Below are 12,107 nucleotides of genomic sequence, written 5' to 3'. Positions count from 1 at the left end.
GCGTCTCTGTGCTGTTCATTCACTCTGGCACCTACATTAGTAAACGTTATGTTTACATGAACACATCCAAAATATATTGCTATAGCCTACTAAGATGAGTAAAAATAGACTGAAATATGTTGAAATAAAATGTCTGTTTAAGCAACAAACTGCAAATTCACATGTATATGCTAACATTAACAATCAATAAATGTTATATTGTGCATGCATAACAACACATTTTTTGCAAAGCCACACAGGCACATATACATTTGTATCATCACTAAGCATATAAACAAAATGTAAGTAACATCTGTAAAATAGTAGGTAAATATGTACTTAGTCTTTTGGATTTTTGTTGCTGCGTGTCCTCGTTGCAGTGGAAGGCGAGAGTGAACAAGCTACATTCCTTTTAAAAAAAGTTAAAAACTATTATTATCATATATTTTACAGAGTACTATTCCAGCACATGCATAACTGATGGACATTTAGCAATGCTGATAACACAAAACATATGTAACATCATCAACCAATCTCCAAAAATATATAAAAAAGTCATACAGGCTCATATTGTATTAACACTAAGTATAAACAAAATTGAACTAACATCTGTAAAATTGTAGGTAAATATGTACTTACTCTTTCTGATTTCTGACTGTGTTGCTAAGCGCACTCCGAGTTGCAGGCCGAGGTAGTGATGAAGCTACATTCCTTTTAAAAAAGTTGAAGAATATTATTACATAAATATAACCATAGTAGCATAAGTCTATAATGAATAACTGATGTAAATAATTTTAGACGCGTGCAATAAGCCTATATGCATGTCAATGGGCCATTATCAAAGAGGCACATGGCACATTAATATACCCAGTTTATGAGTTTCCGCAATTCATTAACTGGGTATATTTACACATTTCAGCACATTTACACATATTTAAAACTGATATTTGCGAGCATGCATCGTTAATGATAATGAGGCAGCATTTAAACTAGTCAAAATATAATCTAAACACCTACTAGGCCTATTTTGTAAAATAACTTCTAAATTCTAGCTTTCAATTCAATTCAATTCAATTCAAATTTATTTGTATAGTGCTTTTCACAATACATATTGTTTCAAAGCAGCTTTACAGAAAGTGCATTTCAGAAATTTACATAGAAAAAATACAGTTCCCTTTCGTTGTCACTCCGAGTTACGTCGGATGACGACGAAAGGGGTTTCGCTTAGAAAGTCTATCAACTTCGAGTATTACAAAACGAGCCAATGGCAAAGAAATGCCATGGGTCTGCCGAATTTGCATGTCGTAACTCCGCCCCACCTCGTGGGTATAAAAGGAGGACGCCGGCAACAGGCAGATATGTTTTCACTTCGGAGCCAAGTGTATTCTTCACTCCCTAAGCTATCTAATTGTCAGCTTCTTACGAGACGAGCAACTCTCCAGTGTTGGTGTGACGCGATCTCCCGGCGAGTGCACACTTCCTGCCTATCTGAGCGTGGTTTGCCAGTGAGTGTGTTCTCCGCGGGCGCTTCAGCACTGAGTTTCTCTCACAAAAAGAGCTTGCACGCGGCACGTCTTTTTAAAGATGCTTCGCCCGTGCACTTCTGGTTGCGGTCGGCTTGTGTCTGATTCTGATGGGCACGAGCGTTGTCTAGTGTGTTTGGGCTTTAATCACTCTAGAGCAGCGCTTGTGGATGAGTCATGTTCTCTCTGTGGGAACATAACCATCGCGACACTTAGATCAAGACTCAATGATCTCGCAAGAGTGAGAGTCCCCTCGTCCACACCCCGATCTAGCGCCTCCTCGAGAGGCTCTACTTCGGCTGGTGGCCAGGGTGATCTGACGGTGACTGTGTGGAACAAAGCGCCAACTATTTGTCCGTGCCCCACAGCACCTTCACCAGTGTTGCAACCCGCGAGCGTTCAGGGGATTCCCGCGGGACCGTCGTTTGATGTCCCGCGGGTTTCCTTTGGCGCTCCAGATGAAGACACGATGTCAATCGCAGCATCACAAGGCGGGTCTGATTCATCTGGAAGTGACGACTCGTCACAGCTGCCACCTACTGGTGTGAATACGGCTGTGGCTCAGTCTGATCCAGAGATGACGGCCATGCTTTCCCGGGCGGCCGCGAGCATCGGTTTAGAGTGGACCCCTCCACCCTGTCCCGAGCGGTTGGACGATTGGTTTTTGGGTGCAGCTGCGGCTTCCCGTCCTCAGTTTTCGTCTACCCTAGTCTCCCGGATGTGCATGATGAAATCTCGAAGTCCTGGAAGACTCCCATGTCTTCCCGTGACCTCTCGCTGGTTTCATCCGCCTTTCCTCCCCGCGATGGGGCAGCTGCCCGTGGGTACACTGGGCTCCCCCTGGTTGAACGCTCTGTTGCGATGCAGCTGTGTCCTCAGAGTGCTTCTTCTCGTGGCGAGCCTAAGCACCCATCCAAAGCCTGTAGGTTTTCGTCTACCCTAGTCTAGGTCCTACAGAGCGGCGGGACAGGCGGCTGCCTCTTTGCATCCTATGGCCACTCTGCAGGTCTACCAGGCCCAGATGCTAAAGGACATGTACGAGGGTAGGACGGACCCAGGGCTCTTTGATGAGCTGCGCGCCGCCACCGACCTCGCCCTCCGGGCGACGAAGGTGACCGCACGCTCCCTGGGTCTGGTGATGTCCACAGCTGTGGTCCAGGAGAGACATCTATGGCTGAACCTGGCTGACATGCGGGATGCGAAGCGGTCCCGTCTGCTCGACACCCCCATGTCCCAGGCCGGCCTATTCGGCGGTGCGGTGGAGGATTTTGCCCAACAGTTTTCCACCGCCCAGAAACAGTCTGAGGCCATCAAACATATTCTGCCCCGACGGCCCGCTGCTGCCTCCACCCACCCGACCGGGCAGAACCCTCAGTCTGTTCGGCGCCGAGGGCGCCCTCCTACGGCTCCCGCCCCTCCCGCCCGGCCCCAGCAGCAGCCTCCACCCGGGCCCGGTCGCGGAGGAAGCCGTAAGAAGGCGCCCCAGCCCTCTCCAGTCCCGCCCCCCGCTAAACGCCGGGCCAAGCGGCGCTCCTGAGACGGGCTGCTCAGGGATGTTGAAATTCACTTCTCAGGAGATGGTAGCAGGACCACTCCTTCTCCCGGTGGAGGGCCGGGGGAGAATCTTTTGTTCTCCACTCCCCGCTATTCACCCACGGGTGGGCAGCACCCTAATGTGGTTAAAGAAAGAAGTGACATTTCCATCCCTGAGCACACAGAGTTCTCGGACGACACGGTGCGCCGCCCCCGGGCCGTGCACCCCTCGTCCTTCTCTGTCCCAGAGCCGGATGACAGTGCGCGCCGTCCCCGGACCGTGCCGCTCTCATCCTCCTCTGTCGCCAATGCGCAGGTGACTTAATGATGAAACTTGAAGCTTTTAATGCATTTGCTTGGGGGTGTTTACCTGTTTTGCATAGATGGCTTAACATATTATCTTGTGAATAGCGCGCTCCGTGAGTAAGCGTGAACAAATTAAAGAAAATTGAGCTCATAATCAGCTCGACTGGAATCGCTCTATTTTCATACAGATTACAGAAGCTGAGAATATTAGTTTTTAATATAAATTACTTCATTTAAAAGATGCGATCTCAAGCTTTATGCCCGTGGGTATGTTTGCCTGTTTGACTGAATTTTCGTGGAGTTACAGATAATTTCCGAACGCGTTTCAAATTGGAGTTCGCTGACAGAGAGAGTGCAGAACTCGCATCATGTTAATTTTTCTTTATTTGGCAAAAAGCAAAACACTTTTTTATTGTGAGTATACAGAAAAAAAAATAGAAACTGAACAGGATCGATTGATGTATAACACGAAAATGAAAGATCAAAATTAACTGAGCATTTTGAGTTTATTTTGCATTGCTAAAAAAAAAAACGAGCAAAACGCGGGGGCGCGTTTTTGGTCCCCAGAGGGTTAAGTAATCCGTATGAAAGGAACGAGATGTAGTTTCTCAAATGCTTCCTCGTTAGCTCTAATGTGACCACACCCATGCACGCACGAGCAATTGACATGCAAATTGTCCACGTGAAGGAACGCAGACCTGTATATATATATATATATTTAAAAAAATCTCAATTTTGACCAGAAAAAATCTAAAATGTATTCCCAAAATCAATGCATCCCTATAGTTTCTCTTGATATAAGCATGTTCACAGTTTCTGGCTTGTTTTTTATTTTTTTTTACAGGGACCAGATGCCACTGATGAGTCCTGCTTACTTCAACATTCACATGAGACTCTGTACATGAACATGGTAAGATGAAAAATCAAACAACTTGGAAATGACAGGTATGTACTATGTTTCAGGAATGGCACAAAGGTGTGTGAATGTTCAAGTCTCTGTCCTTAGATCAGTGTGTTGTTGTGTTGTAAATAAATCAAAAAGCCATTCTTTTTTAAATCTCTGCTCATTCTTTGTGCAAGGTTCCTCATAATGATAGGGCCTGATAGCACCTGATAGGGCCATTATGGGAGGGTCTTTGTCTTTCTCAGGTGTGAAACTCATCAATTTTCATGATGATTCACACAACCTTGCGTAGAGCTTTCTTACACAAAACATGATTTACAAATTTTAAATCAATATATTGGTTTAAGTACACAGGATGATTTTCACATAGTTTTGAAACAAATATTCTAGGTTACGTGATACCATTTTCAAAAGTATAATCAAAAATAATCAGTATGGGTTTCATGATCTTATTTCAGTAACAATTTTTTTTTTCTCAAACCACACATAAACGTCACACATACATGCAGATTTTACATTGCAGCTTTTACTTTTACATACATGTTGATCACATATTATTGAAGCAGAGTTTGTGCAGAATACAGTGTAATCAGACTTTAGCCATGAAAATGTCATAAGTAACAGAAATAAGCACAAATGTCAGAGCATTTCAGAACACTTCCAGGTCCCAGAAAACACCTCAGACCCCAGAGGGTTAATTCTAATAACTGTTTCAAATGGTCATAATCAGTTATAAAAAGTTATGATTGAGTATTAATATTTCTTTAGAGCTAATTTTTTACAGCATGAAATGGCCCTTACATATGCCAAAAATGTAATATATATCTATGTGTAATATAAATATATATATATACATTATATATATATATATATATATATATATATTATGTTGTTGTTGTTGTTGTAATTAATAAATGTAACGCATTTCTTTCCATAAAAAAGTGACTAAGTAACACAATTAGTAACATTTTTAGTGTACGCAATATTGCAATGTTTGAAAACGTATTAATCAATAATCTACCCATGTAATCATATTTTTGTGTGGAAAATTACCTCTAGTGTTCATTTTAGCTGGAAACCTGCATTGAACTTATTGAAGAAATTAAGAGTCTTCTGAGATGCTTAATTGCATATATCCATACACAACTTATTCTGGGATTGGCTTGTCATTCATGAAATGTATATTGTTAAATCAAGTGAAAAATGCTAATTAGAGTATTGTGTTGTTAACTTAGCAACATTGTTGAGTGTTATTGCATAGGTAGAGTGTTCCAAATAACTTACCTATGAGGTTTCATTTTGGTTAGGATTCTGCCTTAGAAGTCCGCTGCCTATCTAGACAACAAAGCATGAAACTAGATTTGGAACATAGTTGTTGTTCGTGTACCCTAACAAGTAAAGTATGGCACTAGCAACTCCAAGGTTATAAATTTGATTTAAAAAAATAATAAACTGATACTATTTATTCTCCTGCCTTAAATAAATGTGTCTGGAATGAGTGTTGTGAAGAAGGATGAATAAATGATTAATAAAATGATGCAATGATTATAAATAAAATAGCAAGAGTCATACATAAATCACCAAGACCTTGAAAGCACTGATTCAGAGCGGTTTAAAATAATCTGACTGATTCTCTACAAGAGCCAACACTTGCTGCCATGAGAGCAGCACGTTTTTCAGCGTGCAGTTGAATTAGCCTTTAATAAATCTGCAGACATTTCTGTGTGCCTGGAGCTCTTCTGTTGATGAGGCTCAAACAGGACTCGGTTGGCAGATACAGCAAGATTCTGAAGAGACAGATGACACTTTTTTCCCTACCCACAATAATGAGACTCCTGCTGTGGTCTGACCCTTCATGACTGATTCAGATACATCAACTTCCTGTTCAATCAGAAACAATTTAACTGGATTTAACTGGGAACTCCAAATGATCTTAAAACACCCCAACTATATATATATATATATATATATATATATATATATATATATATATATATATATATATATATATATATATATATATATATATATATATATATTATGGGGGGCCAAACAGGAAATAATTAAATGTAATCCTGAATATACAGTTAAAACTCTGAATATATAAATGTAAATCTGAATATATAAATGTAAATCCCGAATATATAGTTAAAACTCTGAATATATAAATGTAAATCCCGAATACATAGTTAAACCTCTGAATATATAAATGTAATCCTGAATATATAGTTATAACTCTGATTATATAAATGTAAATCTGAATAGATATAGAAATGTAAATCCCGAATATATAGTTAAAACTCTGAATATATAAATGTAAATCTGAATATATATAAATGTAAATCCCAAATATATGAATATATAAATGTAAATCCTGAATATATAGTTATAACTCTGAATATATAAATGTAAATCTGAATATATATAAATGTAAATCCCGAATATATAGTTAAAACTCTGAATATATAAATGTAAATCTGAATATATATAAATGTAAATCCCGAATATATAGTTATAACTCTGAATATATAAATGTAAATCTGAATATATATAAATGTAAATCCCGAATATATAGTTAAACCCTTATATATTCAGAGTAATAACTATATATTCAGGATTACATTTATATATTCAGAGTTATAACTATATATTCGGGAATTACATATACCGAGCATGTGAGCGGAGTGGAGCGCTGGCGGAGCTGGGAGCGAAACTAATATTTCCTCCAGAGCGGAGAAAGCCTTTCAAAAGAAACTCAAAATACTCTGTTGATTTAGATCTTGCATATTAAGTGTTTTACATCATTAGATCCTGATAAGTGTCTATTTTTTTTTGTGGATACTCTCAATAAAAACAAAGTGTTGTGCTTTTCGCCAAATAAAGAAAAACAAACATGATGCGCGTTCTGCCTTCTCTCTGTCAGTTAAGTCCATTCTGAAACGCGTCCAAATTTTTTTTACTGTAATTCAGCATATAGGCCTACTTGTCAAACAGGCACGAGTGTTTTTCCATAATGAAGCTTGAACTCTCTTCTTTTAAATGAATTAATTTATATTAAAAAAAAAACAAATATTCTCAGTTTATGTAATCTGTATGAAAAAATTGAGAGATGTCAGTCTATTTCTTTCCAGCTCATATACCTGATTCCCCGTTAATGTGCCACGCCCACGGAGAGCGCGCGGTATTCAAACGCAAATGATCTAAGGCAAGCCATTCAAACATGCCAACGCCCACCAGCTGGATTATAAAACACATTGTGTTCAGTAAGTATCTTACTACAGCTGTGTACACAGCGTATCCCTACGCTGTGAGGAATAATACTATCTAATGACCCTGGAAAATATACCAGAAGTGCTGGTGGTTTCATTTCGAGGAGCAACGGATCCAGCTGATGTAGTAAGTAATTTATTCTTAAGTGCTTTGTTCTAATCGCGATATTGAATAGTGTCTGACTGTAAACCGCAAAAAGACTGTTTAAATATGAATTGCGTGTCTGTGTGTAGCCTAAATGATTAATGAACGGCACAGGCGCGCCCGCTTTGTTTACTACAGTTATACAGCGCGTGTCTGTGCCGTTCATTCACTCTCGCACATAAATTAGTAAACGTTATGTTTACTTGAACACATCCAAAATATATTGCTATAGCCTACTAAGATGAGTAAAATAGACTGAAATATGTTGAAATAAAATGTCTGTATAAGCAACAAACTGCAAATTCACATTTATATGCTAATATATCATACACAATATGTTACAGACTAAATATGAATGTTTAGACAAGATTTTGTGATTAGTTTTGGATAGATTATAAAGTTTTGACTGTAAAAAAGACTACTGTCACATTAAATAGGTACGCTTTTGTTCACCACTTTCTGCTCATAGTTAAATATACTATAGCATGATGTTTTGTCAAAAATAAAGTAGGTATATTGAATTATCAACTAAGATGTTATTATAGTGTTTGTTCCAATATTCAAACTAATGAATCCTTACCTTTTTTAATACGTATGATAAAATGTATACTTTTTACAAAGAAATACAAGTGAAATATTGTTAAAATTGTAATTGTTGTTGTAATTGTAACCTATTTGTAATTGGTTACAATTTCTAATTGTAAAATATGTATATAAAGATAATTTATTTTGTCCTTGCATTCTTTGGGATCCTGTGACACACCTGTGTGAAAGGCTAATTAATATGCAGCTCATTATGTATGTGGCACATTATCTGGCCTTTGTCTTCTAAGGTGTGAACACGCCTCTACGCATATTGCCTTTCCAAACAAAAGGTGTCTTATAAAATTTAAATCAATGTATTGTTTTGTGTAAATGATTACCCTAGTGAAAGAAAAGTATGCTAAGTATACTTGCAGCCAGACTAATTGTCAGTAAACTTCAAGTGTGTTAATGATTAGTTAACTCGAAGTGTGCTATTTTGGATAACAATTTTTTTGTACAAAAGTGTATTTTAGTTATAATTAAATTATACTAAAGTATAACTTTAAGTGTATTTAGTGTACTTTTTGATGCTAAATTGAGAAAATTTCAAGTATACTTAGTACACTTTAAGTACATGCGTATTTTCATGCTTAAAGTGTACTTTATTTGTGTTACAAATTCATTATGAGTGCCTTCGAAACATATTTGTACTATATTTTAATATACTAAATTATGCTAAAATGGAACCACTTCCAGTAGTACATTAAGTGTATTTCTTTGCAGTTCATTAAAAATATACTTTCATATGTCTTAAACTAGTTGTAATATATGTGACCAGTCACGGAAACTAGGGACACAAGTCGGTTCTGGGGCATTTTGAGTTATTCATAGATTCTGACAGTGTAATATCCAAGCTTTCCAACGATGTGTAACATGTGGAAATCTGATAATATTTGGAGAAGTTGTGGCCATTTTAAAGTAGGCACTTAAAAAAGCTCAAAGAGGAGAAAACGAGCTAAAGATTGTGCAGTTCTCACCTGTCTCTGCTGCTGGGGGTGACAATAGGGCTCATTTACATCTCATTTAGATAAGCCATACCCCCTGTAAAGCTCCTCCATGTGCTTTACAGCTTTTTTTACACTTCGAATGAGTGCACTTCTGCCGCACTAGGCGAAAAACAATTGTGCTGCCCCTCTATTTGCAACGTACCAGCAACAACACACAAAGACCAATAATGCCATATAGCCTGCATATAACGCGAAACCAGCAACAACACATAAAGACCAATATGCCATATACATATAACGCAAAACCAGCAACAACACACAAAGACCAATATGCCATATAGCCTGCATATAACGCAAAACCAGCAACAACACACAAAGGCCAATATGCCATATACATACAGTATAACGCAAAACCAGCAACAACACACAAAGACCAATATGCCATATACATATAACGCAAAACCAACAACAACAAACAAAGACCAATAAGCCATAGGCCTACATATAGCGCAAATAGTACGCAACGCTCGTGTGCCCAAAATGTCAACAATATTAAAGTTTATGTAGGAGGCAAATGCCTGCTGGCATTTTTCTTTAAGCAGTCATTTCTGCAATTTTCCAAATAATCACATTTCACCTCCTCAAATTACTGTTGCAAATCTCTTTACACCACTTTCTTATGTGCGTATACACACACAAATGAAATGTCCGCAAGCACATTATATCATCAGCAGGTTCAGCATCTTAAATAACGACTAAAGAGCAAATGAAGCTTAACTTACATTTCAGAAACACGCACGGCAGGCCTTCATCGCAGCAGCAAAGGTCTTAACTGCATCCTCTATTTCGATTCTCCGTCACATATGAAACAGCCAGCCACCGCTGTCAGCGAGCCGAGCCGCCGTATTGAAGCACTGAGGGCGAGCGCGCTGCGCCCATACCTCCGGTTCAGTTTCCCGAGCCCACGAAGTGCGGCGAAAACATTTTCGGTGTAACTGCCAGACGGTTCATCTCGTCTGCGACAATCTTTGCGGCATCCATCTTCATTGAATTTTGATATCAGAGAGAGCTGGCCAGAGCACAGCATAATAAGTAGCCATGTGGTTGACTTGGAGGGCGGGGGCAAAAGCGCCGGGTTATTCAGTATGGAAATACACACAGACAATGACACGCCACGCCCCTACTGCATGCTAGAATCTCCGAAAACAAGCCGATTTCAACCTCAAAATGTAAGCTTTTAAATATACCAATACTGCTATCTCAAACATGGAGAGGCTTCTTCGTGATTTCAATTAACAGATTCTCCAAAAAATTGAAAATCACCAATTTTGAAAAAAAACTCTTCTTTCTCATTTTGCTCGAAAGTTGTGCTGCCGACTTGTGTCCCTGGTTTCTGTGACGGGTCACATATGTGAAGCATAATTTTAATGTACTTCAAAAACATTTAAATAGCATTAAAAGTGTATTAGCATTACACTAATAGCTTATTATAAAAATGTTTTATTCAGTATTTAAAATGGTATATTAAAAGTGCAAAAATAATTAAATATAAACATTAAGACATGCACAGACTTTGAAAATCAAGAAAACTTTAATATAGTATCTTGTGTAAATTACATAAGAATAAAAAAGGAAATAAAAATAAATTAAAAAGATCAGTGAAATGCTATGGCAGAGCTATATTTATATATTTTTTGTAGAACATTTCAGTTATACATGTATTACTGAAAAGTACACTATGAATTTTACATCACTAAATAAGCATCACAATGCAATTTTCAGAAAAAAAAAGTTTCAGAAAAATAATGTGCAGAAGTGAATAATGCATTATTTACAAACTTAGGCCTACAAATGGCTGAACCTGTTGAAGATTTTATTATTTAGAAAAAAAGTAATTTTGCTATATATTTGGACACAATTATTTCTTCTGTCTGTGACTTTGGATTTCCTCTGTGTATGTGAAAGACCTTGAATGGAATGTTGTTTGCTGCAGAAAATTCTATTCTGAGAAGTCACATGGTAAAAGACCTTTACCCAAAACTATCTATAGGGTGTGTTACCTTCTTTGGAAGAAGATGCATGTATATAACTCTGAACCAAAATATACTCGGGAGCGCGCTGGAAGGCCAGGGCCAGTGGGCCGCAGGGCCAGAGCGTTAGAGCGTCGTTCTATGGAACGGAACGGCGTTCGAAAATAAAGTCTAATTATTTCTGGCATCAAAGATCTCTGCGAAGTTATTTTTCAGAAAGATTGAAAACCACAACAAACCGAAGAAACAGAAGAGTTTGAATGTCATATCTTCATCTTCAAGTAGACGATCACTTCTCCTCATTTTCTGCAACTGGGGCTTGTAGTATTTGAAGACTGCTTTATCAGAGGATCTTTGAAAGGGAAGAAGAATTAATATAAAATTAACCAATGATTAACACTTTTGTATCCATGTTTCAATATATGTATAATAATTTGCATAGAAATGCATTAGAATTCTGTTGAATTCTCAGTTTACCTTTAAAAGCTTTGGCTATATCCTCAGCAAGCTTTATCCTCTTGTCTGTCGTCACTAGGGATGGGAATCGAAAACCGGTTCCACTCGAGAACCGGTTCTAAATTTTACGATCCATCGATATTGTATGCCCTCGACGTTAACGAGTCCTCTTATCGATGCTCCTGCTCTGAGTCAGCCATAGTATGTACAGACCGTGAACTCACAACTGTCCCTTTTGTCCTTTATCAAGTACCATAGCACCGCGTCCAAAGATAATCTTTGTCCTGCAAAGTCTTATTTGATCAGTGAGTAAAATTGTCTCTCTCTGGTAATGTAGATGAACCGCTGCGCTTGTGACAGGGCGCATGTTAAACTGATCGAGCAGAGAGAGAGAGAGAGAGAGAGCCCCGGTCGCGCGCACGCACTCTCT

General features: G+C 38.5%; 1 long non-coding RNA gene across 1 annotated transcript; it reads right to left on the bottom strand.

The window, feature by feature from the left end:
- Positions 1-10,707: 10,707 nt before the first annotated feature.
- Positions 10,708-11,754, bottom strand: LOC143751441 (uncharacterized). Its single transcript, XR_013207216.1, has 3 exons — positions 11,699-11,754; positions 11,461-11,573; positions 10,708-11,052 (listed from the first exon to the last, which is right to left on the bottom strand). It is a non-coding gene; the product is annotated as an uncharacterized LOC143751441 (long non-coding RNA).
- Between the last annotated feature and the right edge of the window lie 353 nt (positions 11,755-12,107).

The sequence above is a fragment of the Siphateles boraxobius genome, unplaced genomic scaffold, assembly GCF_051911475.1.
Source record: "Siphateles boraxobius isolate OS27281-9 unplaced genomic scaffold, OSU_SipBor_1 26, whole genome shotgun sequence".
NCBI lineage: Eukaryota > Metazoa > Chordata > Actinopteri > Cypriniformes > Leuciscidae > Siphateles > Siphateles boraxobius.
The sequence above is the reverse complement of the archived record's forward strand: the minus strand, read 5'-3'. Positions and strand labels throughout refer to the sequence as shown.